This window comes from Coenobita brevimanus, chromosome 6 (genome assembly GCF_032717465.1).
Source record: "Coenobita brevimanus isolate Jiangsu-jjx chromosome 6, ASM3271746v2, whole genome shotgun sequence".
NCBI classification, from domain to species: Eukaryota; Metazoa; Arthropoda; class Malacostraca; order Decapoda; family Coenobitidae; genus Coenobita; species Coenobita brevimanus.
In genome coordinates, this window is record NC_136959.1 from 26,244,640 (window position 1) to 26,270,046 (window position 25,407).

Below are 25,407 nucleotides of genomic sequence, written 5' to 3' on the forward strand. Positions count from 1 at the left end.
CTTATGTAACTGACCAAAATTACTGTAATGTCACCAAACCTCAACTTTATGAACAGAAACACTAGCCTGTAATGTTTATGCCATTTTACACTTGTAATAATAATGAATAACAGGGCAATGTTTTCAGTTTGACACGTACACCCGGGGAAAGTTCCGCCTTATACACCTTCCTGCTAGTTCGGACCTTTATGCGTGAGACAATGACTATTGAAGCAGTAGCCAGACACTCAAATGTCTGGTACCAATGTGTGGGAGGGGAGAGGATAAGGGAGGAGAAAGGCATGGGGGAACTGATTGTTCCTACCTCTTTCTCTTCCATCCCCGTCCTTCTCACACAGTTACCAGATGTAAGAATGTTGGCTATTGCTTCGCTTAACAATTGTCTCACATTTACTATTTCGAAGTGGTGAGCGAGTGTATAATGCAGAACTTTCCCCGGCTGTACCTTAAACGAATGCAGTGGGGAGCCAGTCTGGGCAAAATAGTCTTTTACTGCCCGGAACAGATTAAAAACGTCACTAATGTTCACACCAACACGGGCTTACCACTGTCTCGTTTACGCTTGGCAGCCACTTGTTTCCACCAAAAACGGTGCTGTTGGCGTTCTTGCTACCTTCCAACACTCACCTTCACCTTCTGTATCAGCAGACGACATCACTGTGCGTTAATCCACTTAAAAGGCAGAAATAGGGGAGGTTTCAATCAAGTGTTGTCCCTTTCCTAACCTGTGAACTAGGACTGACTGCCCAAAGCAGGCGCTACGGGCCTTATGATTGGTTGAGCCAGCCCCTGTAAACACAGGGGGATGAATGCTGTCGCGTTATTGGTTCGTCAACTCGCTCTATGCCACAGTCCCAGAGTTAGTATGCTGTTTCTGCAGTAAGAAACACCTGACTTTTGGCTTTGATGTAAAGGGGAATAAGGGCTGATTTTGTTTGGCTTTTCACACCACAATGAGAGGATGGTCCTGGACACGATGCATTTAGATAGATCTCATTTTCGTTTCTTTGACGAAGTCACCCTACTGCCATCAAGCCCCAGTGAGAAAACAGATGTATGGAAATGTACTCAACATGACTATTTCTCATTCACCTTATTAAATATACAGCATCAAAATAGTGTTCTCTTATTATTGCCCTCCATTGTTTCTCTGACTGATTCGTATACAGTAATCCCTCCACTATCCGACGTAATAGAGCCAAAGGCATGTCCGGAAAATGGTCCTGTCCGGATAGTGGGCACCAGCCTCCTGGACTTGTACTTATGGACCCTAACTTAGAAAAACACCTATACAACTCCCTCTGGACATGCATAGCACCTATTTAAGACCCAAATCACACCAATAAGGGACATAAAAGACTGAAATAAATGCAAAAGAACCATAAAATGAGTTTTTTGAGATAGGTTTATACAATATTAAACATTCTGGGTACTTACAAGTCCTTGGCTCCTGGACTGGTAGTTATGGACCCTAACCTAGCCTAACTCAGAAAAACACCTCCCTACTGCACATGTATAGCACCTAAGACACTACATATTCACACCAATAAGGGACATAAAAGAGTGAAATGAGGTGTTTGAGGAAAGTACAGTATGGAAAATACAGTACAGTACAGTATGAAACATTCTGCGTACTTACAGCAAGTCCATGGCCATCTCGATGAATAACTGCCTCCTCTCAGACTCTGACAGTAAGAAGGATTTCCTGAAGCACTTGCAGTTCACTGTTCATGAAGTTTTCGTTTTCGTTTTCGTTTTTAAAGGCTCCAACATGCTTGCATGTGTCGGCCTTGGTCACCTAATGGCGGCTCTCCATGCTGCACGATCCATTGCAGCCTCCCTGTTCAGTCCCTTAACCCTAAGGTAAGTCTTGCACTTAACTTAGTCATTCACACTCAGAAGTCTATTCTCTTTACACTGCGCACTCTTGTCTTACTTATGCTCCATTGTAACTTAATAAGTGTTGCACTCTGCACTTTAAGTCTTTCCACTCATAAAATCGTTATCTAACCAAAACACACTCAAGTTAATTTATGTTAAATTTACAGTTCAAAAATTGTTTGTCTTTTCACTCAGATTTCTAATTTCTTAATACTGTATGCACTGTTTTTCTTTCACTGCACAGCGCTAAATTCACGTGTGGTCAAGTTCTTGCCGTTTAATCACTGTCAGAGTCTGAAAGTATCACAGGGAGGTGACCTAGGGGTGCGTCGCTGTGTCGTGGTGATGGCATACCCACTGCAGACGACTCTGAAGATAGACACAAACTCACGTCGAGCGGTGACTCCACCGTGGTTGATGTCCTGGGCTGTAGCTCGGAGCATGAGGGCCTGTCTTGGGGAGGCAACAGAGTGGAGCCAGGGCTGGGCACAGCGGGGGTCACGGGCCTGAAAAAGCTGTCAATAATTGATTGACGCAAGGAACGACGATTCTGACGATTAATGATGCGCTGCCTGAAAGCATGCACTTCCTCCACAAGTCCTAAGGGCCCCATCTCCCTGTCGCAGTCCGGGTGTTCCAGGTAGTCCAGAACGAACTCTAGGTGTTCCCGGAGTGCACTCAGCTTGGGGATGGCTGGAGTAGTGTCATGCTGAGAGGAGTCCGCATCATCATCGCTGTCCTCGTCGGAATCTTCAAGCTGGGTACTGCCACCTGCAACTGAAGATGCGATCTTGATATCAGACAGGTTCTGATACCCAGGATCACCCTCGTCGTCATCCAACCACTCACGCACTTCGTCCACATCAACATTCTCCCCATGAGCATGTAGACGTGCATGGAAGTCATCCACATCAAAACCTAGGAAATCGTGCTCCACATCCATTCCAAGAAGCAGACGAGACCAACCATTTTCTATAGTCTTGACAAGGATTTCCTTCCAATCACTGGCTCAGTTGTAAATGGCAGACTTGATGTTGTAGTGGCGAAGGTTTTCCAAAGTCCGCTGGCCTCGCGTGTCCTGTCCCTCCCTGTGCTCGTCCTCGTCCTCGAGAACAACCATCACCTCGTCCAGGGACTTCCGTCAGTATAGCCACTTCGTTGCCACGATCACTCCTTGGTCCATTGGTTGGAAGAGAGCAGTAGTACTAGATGGCAGAAACACGCACCTAATGCGGCCATTCTCAGCCACCAAGTCCTTGTCGCACGGGTGGGCAGGTGCATTGTCGAGGAGAAGGAGGGCCTTTACCTGGTCACGTGGGATTCCCAGTTTCTTCGTCTGGTAATGTATGACCTCCTTGACGAAATGGCGGTGGAACCAGTCTTTGAAGATGTGGGCTGTGAACCTTGCCTTCAAGGAATGGTACCAGACGACAGGAAGGACATCCATTACCCCACAAAGACACTGAGGCTGCTTTGTACAGCCAACAATAACAGGCTTAAGCCGGTGCATGCCGTTAGCATTACCACAACACAAAGCAGATAGCCTTTGCTTGGAGAGCTTGCGGCCAGGTACACGCTTCTCCGTCTCCTCGGCTAGAGTGTTCGTAGGCAAAGAGCGATAGAATAAACCAGTTTCGTCAGTGTTGTAGACTTGAACGAGAGTGAGGCCCTCCCTGTTGATCAAGCCCTTCACCTTATGCTGAAACTCCTCTACTCCATCCTCATTAGCGTTCAAAGCTCCGGAATGAGACTTACAGTTAGTAAGGTCATGTAGTAACTTGAACGTGAAGAGCCAACCCTCGGATGCCTTGAAGTCTACGTTGTTGTGAAGCCTTGCGAACATCTCTGCAGCAGCCTTCAGCTCCATACCACGTACCATCACACCAGCAGCACGTTGCTGTCGATACCAAATCAACATGGAGCGGTCGACTTCAGCAAACCTGGGAGTAAAAATCATCTTCCTCTCTACGTTGTGTTTGCTTTTCGACGAGTAGTCAGCGCGTGTACTGCATGAGTTTGTCTCGGGATCTCTTGACATCAAACAAAGTAGATCGGGCCAGGTTGAACTCACGAAGGATGCGTGATGAAGGCCATCCCTCATCTACTTTCTCTAATATCTCCCTCTTCTTCTCCAGAGTCAAAACCACTCTCTTCCTCTTCTCAGGCGGCGGGGCCATCATCACACACACGAAGGAGAGGCACGAGAGCAGCAGGAGTGCCTGCAGCAGGTAAGGCACCACCACAAAAGTGAGCACATGGGCAGCCATGACGACGAGCGTACACTCACGACAAGAGATGGGTGGAAAGTGGGGAGGATGCAGGGGCGATCTAGTGGACATCGGAGGAATGACGCACCAAAACAAAGCTGTCCAGCACCACGCACGCCAAGTTCAAACAAATTACGGGTGGGAAAAGGTCGGATTTTTTTCGAAATTTTTGCAGTTTTCGGACCATTTTGGGAATAATGGATCCTGGGACGATTATGTCTGGTAAGTGGGGATGTCTGGAAAGTGGGCGTCCGGATAGTACAGTGATTACTTAATATTTTTAAAGAGCTTTTCTATTAATACGTCCATTATATCGCCACACATATCACCATACCTTCTACTACCCTGTGTCATACTACCGCCACACCACTTGTCCTGTCCACCAAAATAGCATCACCCCTTAACTCAGTCACACTAACACCACACATTACAGTTTCTGTTGCATTACCACCACACCTCATACTTTATTACACTACTACCACACACAGTCTCATCAATCTAAAACCAAGGTTTGGGTGGGGTCTGGCGCTGGGTGCATCCATGCCATACTTCCTAAACGAGCGATGAGTAGATTCTGTTATATATGTAATAGGCATCACAGATAGGTACACACGTACTAATACAATATAAACGTAAGTATTCTAGCATATCAAAGGAAGGTAAACTTGTAATGCATATGGCTCTTGTACATCAATAAAGAAACGTGGCATACATATTTTACAGTGTTGCTGAAAAAATTGTAGTTACCTTTACCGACTTTCACGGTAGTTCTAAGTTGGGTAAGTAATGTAACAATTACGTTTATAAGATAATTTGAAGGAATCAGTAGAACATTCGCTATTTTCTTAATAGAAATAAATAAGTTAAAACACTCACGAGCGGCAACATCCAGGCCCATACTAGGAATCATAAATTATATGAGAGAGAGAGAATGCGATTTTTAAATTCATTATTTTGGTTATATTTATAACTTAAATTAGTTTGTCTTTACACACACACACACACATACACAAACACACACACACACAGAAGTGGGTGAAGTCATGTCAGGCCAGGTGGCGAGATGTGAGCGGCAAGCTCTAACGGTGTCAGGTCAGCCACTAGCCAATCAGAGTATAGGAAACAAGGCAACGCTGTACGCCGGGAAATCCCCAGCTGGACTCCACCCAAACCTTAGTTTTAGATTGGTGAGACTATACCAAACTACTACCACACCACTTGTTTTCCATCACACTCTCATCGTGCATACCAGCTCACTGTGTCACACTATATGCCAGTCAGCAACCACACCTTAGCATCCATAATCACCTACACAAATACACTTAAACACCTCATTCAACCGTTCTCGTATTTTCTCCAGTCCCCCTTGAAGCTGCGGTAAGGAATTTATTGCCCGTGGTAATTTATTGTGCCACCACCCACACGTTCGTCAATAGGTTCTGTTGCAATAATCTGCGTCTGGGGCAAGTGATTAGCTAGTTTGTTCACTGAGGTAGCAAAATGTAGGCGATTCCTCATCACGAAAGAATACCTATGGATGCTTGCAACTTGTTTATTTTTCCGACTCACAATGGACTAATATCTCCATGATATTAGGATTACAACGCTGTAACATGACTTCATCATTTTGAGGATGGAAAAAAAAAAAAAAAAACGCAGGAGCGTGAACCATAGAAATTTACTTGTCAGAGAAAATGGCGACAGGGGATATTCTTAAAGGTTGATTGGCAAAGGAGTGCAACTTTAATGTGACTGCGCTACAAACGTCCATTATTCCCTCCATATATATGTAATCAGGACCCTGCACTGACGACAGAATAGGAGGAATGTAAAATGGATCGGGAAAATGATGATATTATCCACTAAAGTTACGAAGACAAGTTTACTACAGATGTAACGGTAGGATTTTTCAATCCCCACCGTTATTGTTGGTCATCCGTGTAATGACGGATTTATAATCTTACCGGTTGTTGGTACTGGTCAACTTACCCATTGATAATTCAGGTGGTACTCGACTTAGTCTCCCCTCCTTGGTTAATAGAAAAAAAATTCACTTCAATAAAACAAAAGGGAGGAGGGGGTGGTATTTTGACTTGGTATGGTAGATAATAATTGTTTAAGAGAATTTTTGTAGCGTTTGTAGTTTTTGGCTGAGCCTAGATTTAGTCAGCACCACAGGTGGTCGTCGTTCCCTCAGCGAAGGAATCTTGAATTGGAAGGGGAGTGAATTAGGCATGAGGACATAATTTCCTTGATTAGGTACACCAAGAAAGAAAATGACATATACTTTACTCTACTTTAATAATTTTTTATGCTGGGTTTCAAAAGACATTTTTATACATGACCCTTTGTAATATGAAAGAAGATTGCATATTAAAACCATGGTTTGGGTGATCATTCCTACAACATTGTCACCAGGTGAAAACAATTTGGTACATACAAGCGATTTATGAGGTCATTGTACCTTACTTTCTTTTTGTCAATTATTCTTAGGCTCGACAATAGCCTCAAGACAGGGACCTGTTTTACGAGCTTGGATTGTCTTTTCGGGCTGGCCTAGCCTCGAACCAATAAAAAATAATTACTCGTGTTCTATCTCGTCCGAATAGTATACTCTCATCATGTAATTCTCGATAATCCACAAACACTTTCAATTCATAATTATTAATAGTTCATAATCATCATTACTACATAATAACCAAAAATGCATTATCACTCGGGCTTGTGTAGCCTCAAGGTACAATTCAAAAATTGCATAATCACCAAAAATACGTAATCACTCGGGCTTGTTTAGCCTCGAGGTACAATTTAAAAATTGTATAATCACTAAGTTCCCTTCCACGCTCCTAATTTTCTAACATTAATTTAAGAAAGAAAACGGTTAATGGATTTGAATTTCGCCTTTCCGCTACCAGATTACATCACTTTTAAATTTCTATTCGTTATTTACAAAAAAAAAGTTCACTTGATAGATCAATGACACTATTTCAATTACATTTGGTTTATAAAATAACTCATGGGTAGTGTAAGTGTGTATGTTCACGTCTATGGACAATACCACAGGGAGGCCTCGTGCTCACACTGACGTCGCCGGTGTCTGGGGACTGAACCAATGTCCATTATACACGACGTCTGGGCCTCAAGTCTACGTTAAGCTTTCCACAATATTACTTCATGTGGTCCATGCCAAGTAAGGATTAAACAAAGAAAAAAAAAAGGGGGGGAAAGGAGAAATGTGGACAGCTCACCTGAACCAACGTCCATTATACACGACGTCTGGGCCTCAAGTGGGGCTTCCTTGGTACGTCTGCGACGCCACTGCTGAGTCAAATGAGGTGGTGTTTTTGAAATATGGTGGGTTTCAATTCTCTTCACAATTTATTTAGCGGTGTACTCATGACGCCAGGACTTTTGATTGAATTGGGGAAAATTTGGGATTCAATCCTTACTTAATTTAGATACTGATTTTACCACTATCCCGCCTTGAATTTTGGGGCACCTTATGTCATCTAGTGACGGCTAAGGCAAACGGGACCATTAAATCTTCACAAAGGACATTATTTAGGCCTTTTTTGACTGTTAATTTCACATATTTGGGTTCTAGCAGCTTCATTAGTAAACATTTCACAACTAGGATACGGAAAGTATTGTATACTCATTATTATTCTGTTTGAGGTTTAAACTCGGCGCCCAATAACGACAAGGAGAAAAGCTGCGCGCATCTGTTATTCATTACTCGACCAGACGGAGGAATTCCCGTAGCTCAACATCCACAATTACATCACCCAATGCATAGATACAGAGATACCTACATATAAAAATAAAGCTAACCCTACATTAATCATTAACATATGAATTACTACTTAGGATAGGAATTTATAGACTAGTATTCAGGTTACACCCTATCTAACTTAAACATCACAGTACCTTTAAACACATACATGAATATTAAATTTGTGGCACTACACAGAGATTATACATCCTGCCTGTAAGATCTCATACCTACCGAGCATCCTCAGTGTCTGCATGACTGAGGCCAAACAATTGCCCACAGAGGTCAGAGGTGTTAAATAAGCACAAGCCAACAGCATATGAAAGGGAACTTCCACGTCATTAATAATGTCCCAACACGAACACACCCACTTCCTTCTCTGGTCTGCCCCAGACACCTGCCCCAAACATTCGCCCCTCATGTCCACCCCAGATGCCTGCAACACACAGCTACCCCAGGCATCTGTCCCAGACATCTGCAGACTGCCATAGGAAATAGGCTGCCCGTTAATGGCAGCAACTCCCAGTGCAATCCGGACTGAAAAAAAATCGTTGGTCATGACCCTGCTGCTAAGTTAAAACGAGAGAGAGAGAGAGAGAGAGAGAGAGTTGCCCAATAGAATGGTAACCAATAAGGTCCACAAATTTCCACGCCAGTGCAAAGAGACATTTTACGAAACTCTTAATCCAAAATTTCCTGCCCACGTCATGGTAATGTAGGTAAGGAGAGAATACGAGGGATGTGTCCAATTTCCCCCAGAGAATACGTGGGATGTGTCCAATGTGCCCCAGAGAATACGTGGGATGTGTTCAATATCCTCCACGTAAGAGAATACGTGGGAGGTGTCCAGTATCTCCCAGATGAGAGAATACGTGGGATGTGTTCAATGTCCCCAGATGATAGAATACGTGGGATGTGTTCAGTGTCCCCCAGATGATAGAATACGTGGGATGTCTTCAATGTCCCCCAGATGAGAGAATACGTGGGATTTTTTTTTTTTTTTTTTTTAATAACAGAACGGAGGATGGAAAAACAAACGGGGGAAAAAAATAATCTGTAAAAAATTAAGCAAGGGAGGCAACATTCCTTCTTACTTGCAGGGGAGGTAGTTTATATGTAATGGCAGGGTTGTTAATGATTCTAACAGCTTTATTCTGAATTTTGTCTAGTTGTCTTAATGCAACCTCTCCACAACCATTCCACAAGGGTGAGCAATATTCAAGCTGAGAGCGCACATGACTTATAAATTATAGCTAACTGCTCATCGGTAAAGAAGTTACGGACTCCGTACAATAATCCAAGTTTTTTGAGGCTGTTTTAGCAAGTGCTCTGACATGAGAGGTCCAGCTGAGGGCACTGTTAAGTGAGACACCAAGAATTTCAATACTTTTGGAGATGGGAATATTAGTAGCACTGAAGGTAATGTACGAATCTGGCAATATCTGTCTATTAGTAAACTGTATATATTTAGTTTTACTAGCATTAAAAGAGACAAGGTTGTTTTGTCCCCATTCACTGATTGTAGATAGATCTTGATTTATGGAGATGGCTGTACTGAGTTTAGAGGTAGAGATATTAGACTTTGTAAATGGATGTCTGAGTGTGAATGAACTATGTAGTGTTGAGTCATCTGCATATGAGTGAATGGGATTGTGAGTGACAGATAAGAGATCATTAATATGAACCAGAAATAGGGTTGGCGCCAGAACTGATCCCTACGGCATGCCGGCGTTAATTGAGTGGAAATTCGAATAGACATCATCTACTTTTACTCTTATTTTCCTGTCACTAAGATAAGAAGAAATCAAAGGAACAAAAGACGTTAGTCCATAGCAAGGGAGTTTGGACAGCAGGGAACGGTGCCATACTCTGTCGAAAGCTTTAGAGATATCAAGAGCTACTGCATGAGTTTCTCCAAAAAGATCAATTGACTGATGGATGGTATGAGCTAAGAGATTGAGCATGTCAATGGTGGATCTTTCGTGGCGAAAGCCGTATTGTCTATCACTAATTACGTTGTTGGATTCAAGATGTTTAACAATATGCTTATTAATTAAAGTTTCAAATACCTTACCAAGAGAAGATGTGACAGCTATTGGTCTGTAATTGGAGGGGTCAGACGAACTTCCTTTCTTCGGAACTGGGTGGATATTGGCTTCTTTCCATGAATTTGGGAATAAAGAAGTACGTATGCATAGTCTGAACAATTTAGCTAGGACAGAGGCAAGTTCAGGGGAACACTTTTTCAAAACAATTGGCGGAATTCCATCTGGGCCTGGTAGGTAAATTGTCTAGGATGGATTTTACGTATCTTGTCTGTATTTTGAGTGGGGCAATTTCAGGAGAATCAAGTTCCAGTACTGAGACATTCTGGCTGGTATCATCTATGATAGAGTTTCTTGCAAAGGTACTAGCAAAGATATCTGCTTTCCCACGTGGGTCATTTGTAATATTGCCATCTGAAGATTTTAGTGGGGGAATGGAAGATGACTTGTTAAAGTTATTATTGAAAGAATTAAGAGTTGACCAGAATATTCTGTTGTCATTAGGGTTGTTAAGTAGTTTTGATGCTTGCTTTTGAAGAAAGTTTAATTTAGATAGATTTAATACAGCTTTTGCATGATTTCTAGCAATTTTAAATTGGGAGAGTGATTCAGATGTGTTCAATGTCCCTCAGATGATAGAAAACGTGGGATGTGTTCAGTGTCCTTCAGATGATAAAATACGTGGGATATGTTCTGTGTCCCCCAGAGAAGAGAAAGTGAACTGTATGACCACCACTGTCATATCAAACACCATATCACACAAATACAGGGATAGGTGAGGAATGCAATATGGATGTTACTGTTATTGGTAACAAGACATTATTACCAGGAGCCAGAGTGATCATGACTGCAAGAAAATAAACAGTGACAGATTATGAAACAAAACAACCACATAAATGATTCACAAGGCTACACAGCATATGAAACAAAAAGTGTGCATGTTGTTACATAGCCTATGATTTCATCATCCTTTGTGTAATTTTAACGCACAGTTGCTGCATGTTTGATCACGAGCGTGTTCTGCCTCAGTCCCCCCCTTCTACCGTTATAGTAGAGTAAGTCGTCCTTTCTGTTATTCAGTGCGGGATTGTCGACCGTTTGTCCCCATCGCTTCATTTGCGCGTCCTTATTACAAGTTGTATCAGGCTCTGCTGGCCCCTATATAATGAGCTCAATCTCTGCATCATGGCCACTTAGATCTGCTCCTCATTTTGTTCACATCTCTGTCCTCCCCTGTACAGATATTATTATTGTGAGTGCTCAAGAAATCTCCAACCATCTAGCAGCTGTGTGTAATTTGAGTATAACTGTTGTTGCATTTTTTCTTGTACTGTATAGCATAAGTTTAATTTGTAGGCCTAGTGAAGTTTTTGTAATTCGTGTGGGGTTCTTTATGTCAGTCATTTTTGATAATAGTTTGTATCTGTAATTATTTATCTGGCATTCACTGAGTATTATCTGGTATCTCATTTTTATCAGGGCTGACTTAGATAAATTTATTCTTGCTAATTTCGTGTTAATAGAGGCTATTGCAGTTAACCATATATTTAACCTGTTTATTTGCCATTACATTATCTTTATGAGTCCTGAATGTTTTGTTGTTAGTTTGTGCATTAAACTTTAACTTGTAATTTTACCTAACTCTTTTGTTTTGAACCTGGAACTTTACGGGACTGTAGTGATTTTTAGTATTCTCACTTAAAGTGTACATTATCTTTCTCTGTTCCGTAACATAAATTTGGCGACCTCATATCAGGATATTCAGGATATTATCATAAGGATATTGTTTGATATTTTGTGACTGTGATATATTCATGATGGCTACTATTACTACACTTGATGAAGCCAAAGATTTTTTGTCAAATGTGCAAACAGTGTGTGATATAGAAAACAGAACAAAGAATGAACTTAAGCTTGTTGCTCAACAATTGGGAATTGCAGTTCACTCTCATCATTCTAAAGATCAAATTGTTGGCATGATTAATAAAAGCTTGTTTAATGTAACTCCTCCAAATGAGCAAACGCAGATTGAATTAGCTAAGTTACAGCTAGCTCTGCAGGAGGCTCGTGCTAAAGAAGCTGAATTTCAGGCAAATGCTAAGCAGGCGGAGTCTCAGGCTCGTATTCAGGAGGCTGAATTTCAAGCACGTGCTAAGGAGGCTGAGTCTCAGGCTAAGGAGGCGGAATCTCAGGTTCGGATTCAGGAGGCACAGATACAGGCACAAATTGAACTTGCCAGGATTCAGGCAGACCATGAGTATCGCATGAAACAAGGTGGAACTGGATCATCTAGCTCTGATGATTTTGATGTGGCTAAAAATGTTAAACTTGTCCCTCCTTTTAATGAATCTGATTTAACAAAGTATTTTCAGTTGTTTGAGAGGGTAGCTACAGGTTTTAATTGGCCTAAGGAGTATTGGCCAGTACTCCTTCAAACTGTTCTCACCGGTAAAGCTCAAGTAACTTATGCATCTTTGCCTCAGGATCAGTCTGATAATTATGATGTAGTTAAGAGCTTGATTCTTAAGGCCTATGAGCTTGTTCCTGAAGCTTATAGAGTAAAATTTAGGACAACTTATAAGCAAGATAAGCAATCCCATGTTGAGTATGCAAAAATCAAAGAAGATCTGTTAGAGCAGTGGTTAAATTCTAAGAATGTGGATTCTGATTTTGGTAATTTAAGCAGATGATTTTGCTGGAGGACTTCAAAAGGTGTATTTATAAAGATGTAAGCCTATATCTTGATGAGAAAAGAATAGATAATTTGTCTGATGCTGCAGTTTTAGCTGATGAGTATGTTCTCACTCACAAGAGATATTCTAGAGAAAAAGGGAAAGCTGAGAGTAAGTACGTTGCCTCTACTCAGAGTACAGGTAACAGGAAAGAGAATAAAGATGATGTTTCTCAGGAAGTAAATACCAGCTTCACCTCTAGATTTCAGAAAAGTAAATGTACTTATTGTAGTAAGCTTGGTCATACTACGGAGAGATGTTTCAGGAGACAGCGTGATGTGAACAAAAAGGAGTCTTTAAATATTCAGTCAATTGGTCTAGTGTCCACTCTTGAGAGTTCCCAGAATTCTTTAACTGAGTTAACTGAACCTGCTTTGAGGGGTAACTTAAATTCTCATGATGGAGCTCCTCTTTTGAGCAGTAACGTGGGTGACACTCTCAAGAGTTCATGTGCTAATTTCCTGTCTGATGGTTTTGTCAGTCCTCTGGACAGTAATGACAGGAAATCGGTTCAAATGTATCGTGATACAGGTGCTTGCCAGTCCCTTGTGCTGACCAGCGTTCTAGGCTCTAATGTTAATTCCTCTGATGAAACTGTAATCTTACAAGGTGTAGGGAATAATTACTTCTCTGTCCCTCTGTGCAGAGTGAATTTAGAGTCTGGTTTTGTTAATGGTTCCGTTATGGTTGGGTTGGTTGAGACACTCCCAATGTCAGGTGTAACTTTCTTACTTGGAAATGATATTGGTGGAAGTCAAGTGTGTCCAGCTCCTCAGTTGTCTAGTGAGCCAGTGGCTGCGACCCAGGATTGTGATGTCCCTGATGTGTTCCCTGCATGTGCTGTCACTAGGGCTAAGTCTAAAGTTACTGGTGATTTAGAGGATAATGATGATGATGATGTTATCCTAGCTGACACTTTTCTTGCTAATTTGGACCACTCACCAGATGAGGCAGTACCCCGTAGTGTTGATAATTTGTCTCGTCAAGAGTTGGTTGAGTTGCAGGTTGCTGACCCTGAGTTGAAAGGTCTAGCTAACTCTGCTTGCAGTGAGGAAGAGTCAGCCGGTGCTTCTACTTGTTATTATGTAAAGTCAGGAGTACTTATGAGGAAGTGGAGACCCCCAACAGCATCAGCCGACTGTGAATGGGAGGTTGTACATCAAGTTGTCATCCCTCGTGTTTGTAGGCAGGATATCATTCGAGTGGCTCATGATTCCAGTTTGGCAGGACACCTTGGAGTGAGGAAGACTGTGGCACGCATTTTGAAACACTTCTACTGGCCAGGTATCTTCAGGGATGTTTCCTGGTATTGTAAGTCTTGTCACACCTGTCAAGTTGTGGGGAAGTGTAATCAGACCGAAAAGGTTGCACCTCTAGTTCCCATTCCTCCTTTTGAGGCGCCTTTCACCCGTGTGTTGGTGGATATTGTGGGCCCTCTTCCTAAGACTTCTTCAGGATTTTCTTATGTGTTGACCATGATTGATATGGCTACTCGTTATCCTGAAGCCATTCCACTTAGAAATATCTCAGCAAAGAACGTGGTTAAGGAAATGCTAGGATTCTTCACAAAGTTTGGTCTGCCCAAGGAGGTACAGTCAGACCGAGGAAGTAATTTCATGTCAAATGTTTTCAAGCAGTCTCTGAAAGAGTTGGGCATCACCCAGATCACGTCTTCAGCTTACCATCCCCAGACCCAAGGAGCGTTGGAGAGATATCATCAAACACTCAAATCGATGCTCAAGAAATACTGTTTGGAACATCAGAAAGACTGGGACAAAGGTCTTCCATTTGTTGTATTTGCCGCAAGAGAATCTCCAAATGAATCACTGGGCTTCTCACCTTTTGAACTACTGTTTGGCCATGAAGTAAGAGGACCCCTTAAGCTACTCAAGGAATGCTGGCTGTCGGAGGAAGATGACGTCAACCTGCTGGAGTATGTGATGAAGTTCAAAGAACGGCTGTCCACTGCTTTACAGCTGGCGAGAGAGAATTTAGGAGCTGCTCAGGAGAAGATGAAGACTTGGTATGATAAGAAGTCCAGGTTACGCCACTTTCAGCCAGGAGATCAGGTTTTGATTCTGCTACCAGTTCATGGGCAACCTCTTCAAGCCAAGTTTAGTGGTCCTTATTTCGTGGAGAAGAAACTCAGTGATGTCAACTATGTCATCGCCACACCAGATCGTAGAAAGAGCAAGCAACTATGTCACATCAACATGCTAAAGTTATATCACAGGCGGGACGAAAATAATCCAGTCTGCACTGTAGCTGTTCCACCCGAGTCTACAAGTGAAGTTCTCCCATGCAGCATGAGCCTGAGTGATAGTTTGGGGAAGAATCCTGATATCATGAATGATCTCCAGACTAAGCTTTCTCATCTACCTCCCAAGGAAAGGCAGGAGTTTTCGGCATTACTGCAGGAGGACCCGCAAGTGTTCCGTGCCACTCCAGGAAGAACTACTGTGTTGATGCATGATGTCGATGTTGGAGACGCAAAGCCAATTAAATTGCCTCCTTACCGTGTGAACCCAGTGAAAGTTCCTCTCATCCAGAAGGAGCTTGGCTACCTGTTGGACCACAAGATGATTGAGCCCTGTCCAGAGCGAGTGGAGTTCTCCTGTCACTCTAGTCCCTAAGCCAGGTGGGTCACATAGGCTTTGCATCGACTACAGACGTGTTAATCAGATAACTAAAACAGACACTTACCCTCTCCCTCGTGTAGAAGATTGCATAGACAAGATCGGAAAGGCTAGGTACATAAGTAAGTTTGATTTGTTAAAGGGATACTGGCAAGTACCTATGACTGAACGTGCTAGGGAGATCTCATGTTTTGTAACACTAGGAAAGGCTTTTGCATGTTCGGTAATGCCATATGGTATGAAAAATGCACCAGCCACATTTCAGAAGCTCATGAATGTTGTAATAGAGGGTTTGGCAGGGTGTGTTGTTTATATTGATGATGTATTAATCTTCAGTGACAACTGGAAAGATCATCTATGCCATGTCAGTAAATTTCTTGACCGTTTAGTTCAGGCTAATCTTGTAGCTAATTTATCAAAGTGTGAGTTTGGTCAAGCTAAAGTTCAGTACCTTGGGTATGTAATTGGTGATGGACATGTTGCACCACCAGGAGCTAAGGTTCAGGTTATAAGTGATCTTCCCAGTCCTAAAAGTAGGAAAGAGCTACAAAGATTTTTGGGAATGGTAGGTTATTACAGGAGATTTGTTCTTAACTTTTCTATTCTTGTATCACCACTTACAGACCTACTGAAAAAGGGAGTTAAATTTGTCTGGACCGATAACTGTGAATCCTCTTTCAACAAACTTAAAGCTATTCTATTAAGTCAGCCAGTGCTCGCTACTCCAAATTTTGCTAAGCCTTTTAAGATGGCTGTTGATGCAAGTGATACAGGAGCTGGGGCTGTTTTGCTGCAAGAGGATGATCAGGGTATTGAACATCCTGTATCTTATTACAGTAAGAAGTTCACTCCACCTCAAAAGAACTACTCCACTATTGAGAAAGAGCTTTTTGGCCTTGATTTTGGGTTTACAGCAGTTTTCATTTTATTTGTGTTCTGGTTTTGACCCCATAGTCATTTATACCGATCACAACCCACTGAAATTCCTTAGTAAGTTTAAAGATAAAAATCAGAGATTGACAAGATGGAGTCTACTTCTTCAGGAGTATTCATTAGACATACAACATGTCAAGGGGAAAGAAAATGTTATTGCAGATTGCTTATCTAGACTTTAGACAGATTGTTTTAGAGTAATAAGAAATTTCCTTTGTAAATTTCTTTTTTCTTTGTGGGGAGGTGTTACATAGCCTATGATTTCATCATCCTTTGTGTAATTTTAACGCACAGTTGCTGCATGTTTGATCACGAGCGTGTTCTGCCTCAGTCTCCCCCTTCTACCGTTATAGTAGAGTAAGTCGTCCTTTCTGTTATTCAGTGCGGGATTGTCGACCGTTTGTCCCCATCGCTTCATTTGCGCGTCCTTATTACAAGTTGTATCAGGCTCTGCTGGCCCCTATATAATGAGCTCAATCTCTGCATCATGGCCACTTAGATCTGCTCCTCATTTTGTTCACATCTCTGTCCTCCCCTGTACAGATATTATTATTGTGAGTGCTCAAGAAATCTCCAACCATCTAGCAGCTGTGTGTAATTTGAGTATAACTGTTGTTGCATTTTTTCTTGTACTGTATAGCATAAGTTTAATTTGTAGGCCTAGTGAAGTTTTTGTAATTCGTGTGGGGTTCTTTATGTCAGTCATTTTTGATAATAGTTTGTATCTGTAATTATTTATCTGGCATTCACTGAGTATTATCTGGTATCTCATTTTTATCAGGGCTGACTTAGATAAATTTATTCTTGCTAATTTCGTGTTAATAGAGGCTATTGCAGTTAACCATATATTTAACCTGTTTATTTGCCATTACATTATCTTTATGAGTCCTGAATGTTTTGTTGTTAGTTTGTGCATTAAACTTTAACTTGTAATTTTACCTAACTCTTTTGTTTTGAACCTGGAACTTTACGGGACTGTAGTGATTTTTAGTATTCTCACTTAAAGTGTACATTATCTTTCTCTGTTCCGTAACAATGTGCATGACTTACATGGGCAGTGGCCCGCACGTGATTCAAAGCCTGTCTGTCTTTGTCATCGCCAGTGCTCGGACAGGCCAGAAAATATGAAACAAGTGCAGGACAAACTGTTGGAAAGCCGTCATGGAGGGAAATGTGTTGCTGCTGTCACTGGCTGAAACAGGAAAAACATAAAAACTCAGTTAATTCTCGCATAAGTAATAGAATTTATGGATAATATAAAGATCAGGTTTTGAATACTGAATTTGAATATTGTGTTTAATTAATACATTAGTACTAACTCTCCCAATGGACTGGCATTAATAAGCTATTGTAAATGATCCAGGAAATATTAGGCTGATGATCTAGGTCTTGCTGTTGCTAGTTTGTGTATACAGCAGAGCAATTTAATGGCTTGTAATTGTCGTGGCTAAAAGTGCACTGGTATGGGATGTGGCCTGGCATTTGAGACAGGGAGTATATTATCGACAAGATTTATTGTTTGTCTCTTTGGATCGTGGTGCACTAAACGCCATTTTGACCCATTTCAATCCATACTTTATTACAAGGTTGAAGGATGATGGGATGTAATATAGACCAAACCACTGGGTGCTAAGTTTTTCTCGTGAGCTACCGTGTTACTGTAGGGATCGATATTACGACCGAGTAAAGATATGACACAAAAAGACTATTATTGTAATGAAAAAAAAAAAAAAAATGATGAAACAGGTAAACGCGGATGAAATGGAAGATGAGAAAGGGGCATGCAATGAAGGAATGCATTCGAGTAAGTGGAGTCGAGCAAAAATTGCTGGGAGGAATGTGGAAAAGAAAGACTTTATTTCCACCTTCTCTCTCTCTCTCTCTCTCTCTCTCTCTCTCTCTCTCTCTCTCTCTCTCAACTTGGCCACAACGCTACATTTGTCTTCACTGTTTTTCTGCTTTCTTTTCTCGTTTCCCCAGTGGTGGGCGTGGGGCCATTGTGTGGAGAGGAGAGGTTCAGTAACAGCCAGAGGAGGCCTTGGGAGCGGTGAAAAGCAGTAGGTGGAGAGAGAGAGAGAGAGAGAGAGAGAGAGAGAGAGAGAGAGAGAGAGTCTATCACGCGATGACATTATTTGAAATCGTGAAACATCTGGAATATAGTTCTCTGTCTCTCTCTCTATATATATACTGTATATATATGTCTACCTACCGTATTCTGTCTCTATGTATCTATCTCCATTTCTCTCTGTCTGCCAATCTACCCTCCTATCTGTCTATCTATCTATCACTGCACCATAAAATCTTCATTACGCAAGAAACACAAAACCATCACCATAACATTAGCATAGCATACTCTCAGCTGTCTTTCTGAGAACTATCACATAAGCATCAGTTACCCTTCTCACAGCCTAACACCATCTCCCTAGCACACGACCAACACTAAATGTTCATCTTCAAGCCAAAATCGCCACGTAATCCTTACTTCTTATCATTTGCAACCTACACCCACACCCTCATTCCTTCTCGTATCGTGCAATATCGTTATTATTGTCATTACGTTCACAGAACCATAAATTACCGGCATAATAGCTTTCCCGTCATCAGTCCCAACACCTTTTTATTCCAGAATCAACATGTACTCACCACACACACACACACACACACACACACACACACACCACAGAGGCGCTTCAAGATAACACGTATACCACAGTCACCACACAATTACACATTTACCGTAGCATCACCACTTTGCCACACACCTACCACACCCTCACCACACAACCACACATCTGTCACACCATTACCACAAAACCATACATTTACCACACTCTCACTATACAGCCACAAAGCCATTATAACCTCACCACAAAACCACCCACCTACCATACCCTCACTACTCTTCAACCACACCTTTATCACACAAAGCCACACCATCACTACACATGAACCAAACCCTTACCACATAGCCGCACACGGACTACATCCTCAACACTCAACCACATATTTGCCAGTCTCACCACACCTCAAACCCTCACCACAACTGCAGTCTACCACTACATCAAACGCCCTCCACCACACTCTAAGCAATACCAACAGATACCAACAACCACCTAAATAGTAAGGGCCTTGCATCACTCTACTCTCCCACAACAGCACCACAATAACACTACTTCATCAAAAACGCACCCTCCCAACCTCCATCCCTACCCATCACCATCTCCTCACTCTTACCCTTACGATACCCTCAGCCTCAGCCTCCCAAGACGCCCCATAACATGAGCCTGAAATAGGACCAAAGATGGCAACATAACCTCAAGGGAAATCATACTCTCGCCCCTCCTTCACCTCCTTACACTCCTGAACTATATATTGTGTTTAAAAATTTTTTTCGGGGTTCATGACAGTTCTGGGGTGATACTCTGTGTTTGTCAGTTGTTGTTAAAGAACTGGGACAGGAATATGATAAGAGTAATAAAGGAAATGATAGAAGAAGCTCCGCGGAAATGGAGTAAGTAGAAACATGTCCACTTTGGGAAACAATACTCGCTCTCACCTCGCGGGCACAGGTATCACTAACAAAAGAGAAAAGTATGTAAGGAATCGAAAGAAATAAAAATTCGTAACCAAAAATCTAGGAAATAAAGTACTAATAAGAGAAGCTAATAAACCCGGAAAAAATACCGTAATAAGGAACAGTTTTACGCTGTGCCCTTCTTCATAACATACTGTGTAAATAATATCCTAACCTCTCACTTTGGAGGATACACTTCACGCAGGAAGTGTATCACCCGCATCTCTCTCTCTCTCTCTCTCTCTCTCTCTCTCTCTCTCTCTTGAACTGACATTTTTTTTCTATATCATTTCAGTAAATCATTATATTCTTACACCTTCGTTCCAAGCTCTCCCTCTTCTTTTCTCTAAATTCATCTTTCTTTTATATTTACATCCTTTCTCCCTCATCCCTAGGCACTTGTAAGATAATGTGCATCACAGTTTTGGGACTTACGTATGAGGAAGAACACTGCTGATTTAATGTGTGTTGTACAGAACGACCCTAATTACTGCGATGCGGATGGAACAGTACACTTGGAAATCAGATTTATTTTTACACTTCAAGAATGGAAGATATTTTCTTTGTAAAAAAGAAAAATGAGTTTAAAGTATTCACCTGAAACACACACACACACACACACACACACACACACACACACACACACACACACACCATTCTTTTCAATCAGTTCATTGCGTCTAATATCGTCAAGAGCCACAAAATCTTGCACTGTGGTGAAGGGAAGAGAAAATTATTAATGAGTGCTGGTGTGACTGCCTCTTCACCGATGCTGTTTTGCTGCTGGTAACGAGTTGGCGAGGCGCTGATAAAAGTTTGCTCTCAGAAATGGGACAGTCTGCAATTATAGCTACAAGAAATGGCAATATAAGCACTAGTATTAAAATCCAGTTATGATAAAATACTGTAAATATGAGTCAGTATTCTGTCGTAGTTTGGTGATAAGCTTCCCTGGGAATACTAAAACATGTAACAGGCGTCACGCTGAGAGTGTGGAACGTGTTCGGGCGAGCGAGCGAGCAAGTCAGACAGTGCTGAATATTGTCTCATATGGCTCATCATCTTCCTCTGATTTCCTGACCTGAAAGTACTAAACAGAACTTATTAAATTACGCCAAAAATATTCCTTCACACTTCCTAAAACCAATACTCCTCTTGTATTAGTTTTAGGTCTAGGGCTTGGGACTTAGCAGGTTAATAATGACTGTTTTTTGCTCACTCACAAAAATTACTTTCACCAAATCTCTTGGTGCGCTCCGATTCGAATCAGAAATCAGAATTTCATATCGTCGATCAGGGTATTATATTAGTTTGACTCGGATTCAGCCAAAAATTCCCCTCCCCCTCCCCCCAAAAAGCCAAGCAGAAGGTAATATTTGTTTTGAAAAGGCAAACCCTGGTTGTTCTCAGCAATCGTCGGAAAATACTGCTGAGCTACTCATGCAACCGTAGACCGTTACTTTTTGCGCGGCCGGCTGTTATGCTAATCTGCCTTATAAAAAATCGTTTCCTCGATTTACGGAAAAACTATTGGGAAATACGAGTTGTCTACGAAATGAAAATAATTGAGGATTTTTATGCGATTTCCAAACTAGTGTCTATCTTTTTTATAACTTCAAAATTGGCTGAGATATCCAAAAAAGTTCGCTACTGTACTACAGAGTTTTCCTCCCGACCCCTGCCCCCATTTCTTGCTGATGCGATAAATCTGTCGCTCGGGTACATATGTCGGGGGTCCAAACTGTAACTAAATTAATTTATCTATCTATCTATTGCCAGACGCCTCAATCCCGTTTGGGGTGGCCACAAACAAATCGCCTCCAAGTCGCCCTGTCCCCCGCCATTTCACTGCCTTGCTCCCAACTCACACACCCCTCTCTCATATACCTCTCCACCCCATCCCTCCATCTCATCCTCGGGCTCCCCCTCCCTCTTCCCCCCTCCACCTCACTCACATACACTCTCTTCGTCAGTCTTTCACCCTCCATCCTCTCCACATGGCCAAACAACCTCAGTGTGTTCCTCATAACGCTTCCTATCACATCCACTAAATTAACGAACGTATATATTGTCTCAGTTACCTTATTAACTGTCTCCTATACAGTGTCAACATGTGTTCATATATATTATTATTTCTCTCTCCTCTTCCAGTATTAAACTTGTTCTCTCGTTATGTCCCTTCCTTGTTCCACTGGCTGACGCAAATGAACACACTCAAATCGTTTTCTCTTTCAGGAAGTAATACAGTACCACCACACTACCATCACACCACCTGCCCTCACTAACACATTGCCACCACACCACCTGCTCACTCTACCACACTACCACCACACCATCTGCTCTCTCTATCCCCGCTGTCATCACACCATCTGCTCTCTCTACCACACTGCCACCACACCACCTGCTCTCTCTACCACACTACCACCACACCACCTACTCTCTATACCGCATTGCACCACACCACCTGCTATCTATACCACATTACCACCACACCACCTGCTCTCTCTACCACATTGCACCACACACCTGCCCTCTCTCTACGACACTACCACCACACCACCCACTCTCTATATCACATTGCCACCACATACCTGCTCTCTCCACCACACTACCACCTCACCACGTGCCCTCTCTACTCTGCTACCACCCCATCATCTACTCTCTGCACAACACTATCACCATACCACCTAGTCTGTCACACTACTACCTTAATATCTCTCTCAGTGCTTCACAATCTCCCAAACAGCAGCCACACCTAAACGCACAATCACCAACAGTAATCACTTAAATACCCTCCAGCACTACAATAAACGATTCTGATAATTCATCTCAGCCCTTACGAAAGCTGCATCAGTGACCCTATTAACTGTTTACTATGTCACCACACGCACTGAATTTAATGGGTCCGGAGAAGATACGCTGTGTCGGGGATAAGTGGTCGGCTGGTCTGATGACTGAAGTGGAATGTGTGAGTTACTCTTCCGGCACGCAGGATTCACGAAAGGAAGGGTGTTTGAGGATGCTTGTAATCTGTTTAGGCTCTTACCCTGGAACACCATGACCACGATATTATGGTCACAGTCCTGGAACCTGTCTTTGTCATTTTTATCTTAAACACGAGGAAAAGTGATAGAGGTGTTTACAACTCTGCATGACGACGGAAAAGTTGAGGAGGGATATTCTTAAAGGTGGTTTGTGTATGGGAGGAAGGACTGCAACTTTAGTCCGACATCTCTCCAAACATCCATAATACTCGCCTTGTTTGTTGAAGTAAAACATTGCAAACGTCTTCCCATACTGGCTGGATAGGGGAACTTAAACAGGTACTGGGTAAACTATTTTACTTTTTACTGACGCTACAAAGGCTGCTCTACTGCAAAGACTATGTAAGATCTCAACCTTATAGTATATCCATAGTCACTGTCTGCATGATTAGGGCCAAATAATCATCCCGGAGGTCAGAGGTATTAAATAAATATGGTGCATAATATTATCATCATCTACTCGTCAGGCGCAGTACAAGGCAAGCAACGTAGGAGAGGTAGTTTCGTCCTCTTTAGTAACTTCCCATCACCAGCACCAACACTTGCTTATCTCGCCTGACACACACACTTCCCCCCCATACCCACCTCAGACACCTGCCATACACACCTACCCCAGGTATGCGTCACAGATGCCAACCGATTGCACACACACACACACACACACACACACACACACACACACACACACACACACACACACACACACACAGATTCCCATTTCCTTTCTGCTGTGCTGAGACGAACACAGGGGGTACCTATGACAGGCTGATGACCAGTAATGTCCATTCACTCCTACGCCAGGACAAGGAGAGGTACAGTAATTTCCAAACTCTCATTCCACAATTTTCTCCCTGTGTTGTGGTAATCAAGGTAGGGAGGGATAGCGAGGGAGGTGTTGCATGTGCCCCTCCCTAGTGATATCAAAAAGCCGATTTGGAGGCAATGTGTAACCAGGGTGGGGTGAACTCAGGAAGTGCTGCCTTTATTTACACAGTTGAGGCCATGGTGGTGTAACCACAGGGGATGGAGTGAGGCGGAGACATTTATACGTTGGCTGCCAAGGGAGGAGGGAAGTGAGGGGATGTGAGAGGGCGAGACGCGTGCATGATGACTTATAACACTAACAGTGACGGAGACGAGAGACAGTCAAATCCATCCATGCACATTTGGCAGTAGCACATTTGACATAAGCACATTTGGCAGTAGCACATTGGACATAAGCACATTTGCCAGTAGCACATTTGGCACATTTGGAAGTAGCACATTCGGCAGTAGCACATTTGGCAGTACCACATTTGCCAGTAGCACATTTGGCACATTTGGCAGTAGCACATTTGCCAGTAGCACATTTGACAGTAGTACATTTGACAGTAGCACATTGGACAGTAGCACATTTGACAGTAGCCGCACATTTGTAAAAGCCTAGCCACGTCTGTCATCATCACTACTCGGGCAGGTTCGAAAATATGAAAAATATGAAACAATTCCAGAACAAAATGTGTTGGAAAGCTTTCATGGACAGAACTTTTGGTTTTCATGGTGGTGTTAACTAATGCATTTTAATTACTGTGGGGAAGAGTGTACTGAAATGGAACGAGGCCTGGATTTGAGCTAGTGAATATTTTATCGAACAGTGTTTTGCGTATCTTAGCGGAACCTAGTTCACTTTTTAACATCAGCGTGTCTAGAGCAAACCATATTCTACTTTTACTAAGCTGGAAGAGGGTTGTATGAAATGTGGACCAAACACTGGGTGCCAGGTGCTTCCGTGTGTACTGGAACATGACTGTGGTGAGGGACACTCAGACTGTAAGTAAAAACCAGACATAAAGAGAGAAAAAATGAAGTAAAGAAATTATAAGAAATAAAAAATAGGAGACATAGCAGACAGAAGGCTGGGATGAAATAAGGGAATTCAACCAGGTACTTGTGAAGTAGAGTGAAGACTGATCTCTCTCTCTCTCTCTCTCTCTCTCTCTCTCTCTCTCTCTCTCTCTCTCTCTCTCTCTCTCCAGGTATTGCTCATTCGCCGCCTCCACGACCATCTCGAGTTGTTACCCGAGGCACAATGGCCTCTCACGCACACCACGGGGGAATGAGAAAAGAAAGTGGAAGAAACGAGCAGGTAAGTGTGGCGCACATGACCATGTTGAGAGAGAGAGAGAGAGAGAGAGAGAGAGAGAGAGAGAGATTTTATGAAGTGACTTTTTTAGACCAGCACAAAATGTCAATAGAAATAAATAAATGAATTTATATATATATATATATATATATATATATATATATATATATATATATATATATATATATATATATATATATATATATATATATATACTGACAAACAACTTTTCATGGTGTGTCTATGTTTACCAAAACCTTTTCATCCAATCGTAATGTGTCTTTTGCTTTCGCTTTCATTGTCTTTCGTTAGTCTTAGTATTTGCCCCAAGTAATCGTGCATCTTAACTTTCCCTATTTAGTTCATTTATCATTTCTTGCAGTTTCTTTGTTGTTTCTGAA